General features: G+C 37.7%; 1 pseudogene; it reads left to right on the forward strand.

Moving 5' to 3' along the window:
* Positions 1-6,264: 6,264 nt before the first annotated feature.
* On the forward strand, positions 6,265-7,494 carry LOC110287991 (annotated as a pseudogene).
* The last annotated feature ends 943 nt before the right edge of the window (positions 7,495-8,437 follow it).

Here is an 8,437-nt window from a genome sequence, read left to right on the forward strand (position 1 = left end):
TTCTGCTACTGCCATTCCTTCATGCCTACTATCACGATTTCTCCCATAACAATCATAGATTCTAACCTGTGAAACCAAAAGTCCCACATGAAATCTCTTCCTGTTTAAGGCACTTTGATCATGGTTCCTTGACACAACAATAGAGGGACATTTATTCCACAGAATCAATTTTTAAGTTACAAATTTGCATTAAATAGAGCTAGTTTTGCCTGACTTACAAGGATTTTGAAACTATTGTGAATCTGAAGAAGGGTTTGCAACTACAGTATGTTCAATAATAATGATTAGAAATGCAATGTGCCAGATTTCACTGTCACTACATTAAAAAGAACAGGTCAGCATAGTCCAATGTTATCAATGAAAACTGAAGCCATTACATACTGCTTAAGTAATAAATGCACTTAAAAAGTAGAATCTGATTTGGGTGAATTACGGTTATGATCTGTTCTTGGATTCCTTTTGCGAGAATGTTGTACAGTATTATTGCAGCCCTATGCTTCTAGGATTTCAAACTTCTAAAACCATTTTGGAAAACAATCTGCTGTTTCCTCACATAATTTAAAATATTTCTGCTTGAAAACCCAGATATACTTCTCCTGAGCATATTCTACAAAAGATGCTCCAAATTAGAACAAAGATACATGCTGCACTATGTTCATAGCAGGCTTATTTATACTGGTCAAAAGCTAGAAACAACTGGGTATCTTTCAAGGAAAAAATGGAAACAGAAAATGTGCTATATTTCCACAAAGAAGTACTACTCTGCTATTAAAAGTGAGCTTCATGTTTAGTAACACTGCTGAACATTCTGTATTACCAAATGATAACCTTGGTACACAAATTGCCCAAATAGAAGATTGGGTAAGGCCCTTGCATCACCCACTGCAATGGTGAAGGTACAATGATGCAGAACTCACAGCTTACCAATACTACTCAAACCACTTCTCAACATTTCACAGAGATGTCTTAGTTTGCCAATGTCAATGCTCTATGAAAGGTTATTGTTGTGCAAATATAGATGTAAAGACATTCTGTAAATAAAGAACATGACTTTGTGATATAGAACGTTCAAAAAGCTAAAACAAAGTTATTATTATCAAGGAAAAGACACAAGATGTGAGGGCATGTGACCTGATATAGGGCATCTCTATAACCACAGTGCAGGGGTGTACTTGGCCTACCCAGCTCTTCTAGACATCCTGCTATGCAGTTCTGCTTGTGTGAGAAAGACAATCATCCAATCTATCTTATAGTGTTATTCTGACTGAGATCAAACTGACAATTCTCCTATCTCAACCTTTAAAATGCTGGAATGCTGGTAATGATATCATGCCAGAATAAAACAGGAACTTCAATCATAATGATATTTTTGTTCATTGAGGGTGACTCATGAAGCAAGAGGGGGAAATTTGGTGGTTTCATGGCTTGACAGAGAAGGGGGAAACAGTACGAATTGCTGAGACTGGCAATTATACAACTGAAGTTGAAATATTGAAATGAGCATTGTTCCCAAGTCATACTTTCTGGAGATTTCAATGAGGGAAGTTCAAGAAGACTATAAAAACAAATTTAGTGATGGTAGATAAGGTATATTAACAGAAACTAACAGGTTTGTGTCTGTATTCCTGTCAATTTTGAATCTAGCTACAAAGAGTAAATCCAGGCTAAAAAGAATGAAAGAATTCTGAAAAATATTCGTGAATTCTAGCGATGATTGAAAGGAGAATATGTTTGTGTGGGGTGTATGTGTGTGTTAGTTTAGGTACATTACATTTAGGGATATAAAGGCATGGATATAAGGTCAGAGATCAAGTTTAGTCATGCTTTCTCAGATAATGCTATACAACATTTTTTGTGTAACAAAGTTTCCAAGTAGAGTAAGCTGACTAATGACCATTAGTAAGGATTATACATGTCTTTGTGTTCTGATTACTAGGAGTATATGAGTGTACCATGTCCAGAGTTTTTACCTGGATTCCAGGATAGCAACTAAACCCAATTATTCAAGCTCAATATCCAGGCACTTTTCTCACTGTGATATCTATTCTCCAGTACTCCAGTTCTATTTTCATTTTAGAGTTGTTCAATTTCTGTTGTTTAATTTAATTTTATTTTATTTTTAATTCATTTTTTACACTCCGTATTTTATCCTCCACACCTCCCATCCACCTTCCAACTGCTTCACATCACACACCTCTTCTCCACACCACCCCATCTCCAAGACGATGATCCCACCCACACCCAAAATGAACTCTAATCTCCCTGAGGCCTTCAGATTCCTTGATAGCTAGGTGCATCATCTCTGAATGAGCAAAGACTGTGTAGACCACTATTGTATGTTTGCTCAAAGACTCTTATCAGGTGTTGTATGCAGTCTCTTTGGTGGTCAACTATTTGAGAGATCTCGGGATCCAGATTAATTGAGACTGTTGGCCCTCCTACCGGATCACCCTTCTTCTCAGCTTCTTTCAGCCTTCCCTAATTGAACAAAAAGGGTCAGCTGCTTCTTTCCATTGGTTGGGTGCAAATATCTAAATATGACTATTTCTTTTTTTCATTTATTTATTTAATTTATTTTTAATTAGGTATTTTCATCACTTACATTTCAAATGCTATCCCTAAAGAACCCAACACCCTCCCCCTTCCACTCACTACCCACCCACTCCTAGTTCTTGGCCCTGGCATATCCCCATACTGAGGCATATAAAGTTTGCAAGACCAATGGGCCTCTCTTCCCAATATGGCCGAATAGGCCATCTTCTGCTACATATGCAGCTAGAGACAGGATCTCTGGGGGTACTGGTTAGTTCATTTTTTTTGTTCGACCTATAGGGTTGCAGAACCCTTTAGCTCCTTGGGTACTTTCTTTAGCTCTACCAGTGTGGACCCTGTGTTCCATCCAATACCTGACTGTAAGCATCCACTTCTGAGATTGTCAGGCTCCAGCATAGCCTCAGAAGAGACAACTATATCCGGGTCCTTTCAGCAAAATCTTGCTGGTGTATGCAAAGGTGTCAGCGTTTGGAGGCTGATAGTGTGATGGATCCCTGGGTATCACAGTCTCTACATGGTCCATCCTTTCGTCTCAGCTCAAAATTTTGTCTCTGTAACTCCTTCCATGGTTGTTTTGTTTCCAATTCTAAGAAGGGGCAAAGTGTCCACACTTTGGTCTTTGTTCTTCTTGAGTTTCATGTGTTTTGCAAATTGTATCTTGTATCTTTGGTATTCTAAGTTTCTGAGCTAATATTCACTTTCACTGAGTACATATCTTAAGAGTTCTTTTGTGATTGGGTTACCTCACTCAGGATGATACACTCCATGTCCATTCATTTGCCTAGGAATTTCATAAATTCATTCTTTTAATAGCTGCTTGTTGGGTCTTTTGGTAGGAACTTATGATATGTCACTTTTTGGGAGCTCTCAATAGCTTAAGGAAAAGTGTCAGGCCTTGGGCCCTCCCCTTGAGCTGGACCGTACTTTGAGCCTGTTGCTGGACCTTCATTCCCTCAGGTTCCTCTACATTTTCATCCCTGAACTGTTTCAAACAGGAACTATTATGATTCTGAAATGGGGCTGTGGTTTGGCAAACTCATACCTCACTTGATGTTATCCTGTTGGCTTTATAATTTCCCACTCCCTACTATGTGGCATTTCATCTAAGGTCTCTCCCATTGAGTTGTTTTAGTCTCTCATCTCCCAGGTCTCTGGTGCATTCTGGAGGGTACCACCAACCTCCTATTTCCTGAGGTTGCCTGTTTACATTATTTCTGCTGGTCTTCAGGTTTTCAGTCTTTTTTCCTCACTCAATATCAGATAAGGTTCCCCTCACCTCCCAAAAAATTTCCCCCCATCCTGTCCACTTTTCCTTCCAAGTACCTCCCTACCTCCCTACTTGTGATCTCTTTCTTCTCTCTCCCAAGTGGGACTGAGGCATCCTCATATGGGTACTTCAGTTTGTTTTGCTTATTGAGTTATGTACACTGAATATTGGGTAATATTTTTTGGAGGGATGTAATATCCACTTATTAGTGAGTAAACACCTTGCATGTCCTTTTGAGTCTGATTTACCTAACTCAGGATGATATTTTCTAGTTCCATCCATTTGACAGTAAAATTCAGGATGTCCTCATTCTTGATAGCTCAGTAGTATAACACTGTGTAAATGAACCACATTTTCTGTATCCATTTTTCTGTAGTGGGACGTCTAGGTTGTTTCCAGCTTATGGCTATCATAAATAAGGCTGCTATGAACATAGTGGAACATGTGCACCTATGGCACATTAGGGCATCTTTTGGGTCTATTCCAAACAGTGGGATAGCTGTGTCTTCAGGTACATCTATATCCAGTCTTCTGAGGAACCTGCAGATTGATCTTAAAAGATGTATTAATCAGGATGAAGGTGTGCTCTCAGCTTCTGGTACATCACTACAAATGTTATCTGCTGCACATATCTCCCTCTGTACGTTGCTATATACTATAAACAATTACATTAACTCTGTCCAGTCATTGTGGCAAGCAATGGTAAGTTTAGCCAGTATAGGTATAAGCATCGGGAACAGGAATAGCCTCTTTGAAATGATGCTTTACATACAAACTTTGTATACTTTTCTTCTTTTATATAGGCAAACCAAAGTTAATAATAATAATTGATATGATATGAACATATTGATCTATCTGATAATGTATAGTCTATTTTTGATGAACACTGTGACAGCCTTCTTGAGAGTATTGTTGGAGCTGAGATAAAATTATTTTTCTTTTGATTTGGAACCTAGCTGTCCACTCTGCCAGGGCCACATTTAGACTAGAAGTAAGCCAGAGCTGTCATATTTGATGGTACTTAATGGAACAAAGATTTCTCAGAAAGTTACCAATGTGGGTAGCATGCCTCAAATACTTTGTGTACAGTAAAAAGAAATGCATTGAAAGACACAAAGTAATGTCACCATGAGCAAATGCCAGCAGCAACAGTACATTCAATCCACTAGGATTCAGACACTGGGATTACAAAGTAACACATTTAAAATAATTTTGCTTGTTATTATTCAAGAACAAAATAACAGGATAGGCACACATGTCTGTTGTGCAAGCAGTTGATAGATTGAGACATAAGAATTAGGTGTTAAAGGGTAGCCTGGCTGAGTAAATGCCTATCTCAAAAGAAAGAAAAATTTTGAAACATGTTTAAAGATATAATGGCCAGAGCAGCACATAGTTAACTATAAGCACTATTTTATGACAAACACAAAATTATTTGGGGGAAATCAGTACTTACTGTTTCTGAAAACATCAATACACCAGCAAATGATAAATGTTTCATATGAAAGCTGAGGAGTTGATTCTGAAGACTGAGTGTTCAATGGAGATGAGAAATGCAAGAGACAGGAGAGAATGAAAGTCAGATTAACCCAAACAAAAGGTGTAAGAAAAGGTCTTATGGAAATGTACTAATTAGTAAGGTTATAGCTGACATCACAAAACATGAGTTATTAAATGAAAATCAAGTACAAGTCAGGGTCCACAGAGGTCTCCAACACAGCAGACTATATTGCCTCTATACTTGCTTACTCCGAGTAACTACATGGTAACTCCATATTGCTGAAGTCACAACACACTGTGACACCACAACATAGACATTTAATCTCAAATCATTCAGGAAACATTTGTCCTTTGACTACCTATGAAAAGGTCAGAAAGTATATTGAAGTCTACTGGGAGGAGTAAATATATCAAGGTCTTTGTTCCTATCATACCTATGTACATGCTAAGAAAGATATGCCTAGTAGAACCATCGTTAGGGGAAACTTATTGTATTCTTACTGGATTTGAAGCATTTACCACATGAGGGATGTCATGTTTTAAATTCTACTTAAGTCAAAAGTCTATGACTTGAGAGAACATAGACCCTAGGAAGGAATCTTCTATACTCTTCTGTTACATGGTCATGTGGGAAATTTGCTTTATTAATCATTTATGTTTATTACCTAGACCTAGTTAGGATTTCAGTGCTGTGAAGATACCATGATCAAGCATATCCTATAAGGGGCAACCTTTAATTGCTTTGGCTTACAGGTTCAGATGTTCAGTCCCTTATCTTGGTGGGAGCATGGCAACATCCAGGCAGATGGGGACTAAAAGAGGAGCTATAAGTTCTTCAACTTGATCCCTAGGCAGCCAGGAGAAGATTGGCTTACATTTGGCTAGGATAAGGGTCTCAAAGATGCTCACAAAGTCCAGATAGAAGATTTCTGAGGCCTCTACAGAAGTCCCTACTCTGGACCAAAATTTAACAGTCCCATTGAAGGAAAGATTGTGTTACGCAGAAGACGTTTGAGAAGGAAAAATCCATTCAGGAAAGACAAGAGCCCTATGAAGGAACCTATTGATAATCTCACTCCTGAGGAAAGGGATGCAAGGGCAGTTTTCTGTTTGCAATTGTCAGCAAGAAGTCCACCGAGAGATTTGGAAGAATTGTTCTCTACAGTAGAAAAGGTTCTAGATGTGAGGATGGTTTCTGATAGAAATTCAAGACTTTCAAAGGAATTGCCTATGTGGAATTTGTTGATGGCAGTTCAGTGACTCTACCAAATAGATTAACTTGCCAATGAGTATTAGGAGTGCCAATCATAGTCCAGACATCACAGGCAGAAAAAGATATAGCTGCGGCAGGGGTAAACTATTTTTAAAAAGGATCTATGAGGCTCTACTTGGGCTCATTACACTTTAACATAACTGAAGAGATGCCTTGGGGGGAATCTTTGAACCTTTTGGAAGGATGAAAGTATTAAGCTCCTGATGAATAATGAAACCAGTTGATCTAAAAGATATGGATTTGTTGTATTTTCTGACGAAGAATTTGCCCAAAAGGCTTGGGAACAGCTTAATGGTTCGAGTTAGCTGAGAGACCACTGAAAGTTGGTCATGTTATTGGAAAAACTGATGCTTCTAGTACTAGTTCATTTTTTGACAGTGATGAACTACAAAGGACTGGAGTTGATTTGGGTACAACTAGACATCTTCAGTTACTGGCAAGACTTGCAGAGGGTACTGGTTTGCAGATTCCACCTGCAGTGTAAGTTTTACAAATGAGTGGCTCTTTGGCATTTGGTGCTGTCAGATTTGCAACAGGACTATCCCAACAGAGCAAAGCCTCAGCTTTTGCTGCAGCTCTGTCTCTTCAACCACTTGCAACAGTGTTTCCAACTTTCTAACATGTTTAATCCTCTAGAACAGAAGAAGAAGCTGGATAGAATACAGAGGTTAATGTCATTGGAGAATGTAATAAACACAGAGGAGTCGTTCATATTTATGTTGACAAAAATTTAGCACAGGGCAATGTTTATGTGAAGTGTCCATCTATTGCTGTGGCTATTACTCCTGTCCATGCATTGCATGGCAGGTGGTTTGCTGATAAAATGATAACGGCAGCATATGTACCTCTTCCAGATTACCACAACAACTTTCCTGATTCTATGGCAGCATCACAATACTGATTCCAAGTGAATGATGAAGAAAGATGCAGTCCCTTACATGTATATATATGTTTTTTCTCTTAAGAATTCATGTTGAGTATGTTGTATTTAGATAAAAATAAAGAGGCAAGGGTCTACTGTCATTTGTAAACAACCCTGGTCATCTTGAAATATAAAAAATGATAACAGGAATGCAATGTGCTCATTCTCCTAACTAGCTAATCCTACTTTATGCAAGGCTGTTCTCTTGTTCTGTTCTTTTAAAGGTCCATGTAGAAAATTTTATTAAGGATCTATAGAATAGTTCTAAGGTAACAAATATGCTTTCTGTATAAAGACATAAAGGTAATATTTTAATGTTTCAGGAACCTAACTTTACGCAGCAGTTACATTTCACATTCATGTATTTGGCTCATGGTTCAGCAAGGGTCCGGAATATACTTTAAGTGTGTGAAACTCTAGGCAGGTAAATGACTGCTTACAATTTGAAATTGATTACTTGGCAAAAAAGGAATTTAAAAATAATATTTCTTGATGGTATTTTATTCAATTATTGTATCTGTAAAAGTTTCTTTGTAAATACTCTAAGTTTTAGTGTGTCTTGAGATTCCAANCAAAATGGTCCCTGCATTTCCTCAAGGTGGTTGATGTAACAGATTGAGTAAAGCAGTCTTGGACAAGACATAGGAAATGCAGATACATTTTATCTGGTTGCATACAATCTTTGCTCTTTTTAAGTTCTGTGAGCTCTGAAATATATTTTTGTTTTACTTCAGTTTATTTGACAAGACATCTTGATATTTCTATCAAACAAATGACTTTCATATTTCAACACCCTTTGTAAAAAACATTTAAGTGAAATTTTCTGAAAGAGGCAAAAAATGGTAAGAAAGAAAAGACACAAGAAGAGAAGAGAAGAGAGGAGAGAAGAAAAACGAAAAGAGAAGAGAAGAGAAGAGAAGAG

The sequence above is a fragment of the Mus caroli genome, unplaced genomic scaffold, assembly GCF_900094665.2.
Source record: "Mus caroli unplaced genomic scaffold, CAROLI_EIJ_v1.1 scaffold_19497_1, whole genome shotgun sequence".
Classification (NCBI taxonomy): domain Eukaryota; kingdom Metazoa; phylum Chordata; class Mammalia; order Rodentia; family Muridae; genus Mus; species Mus caroli.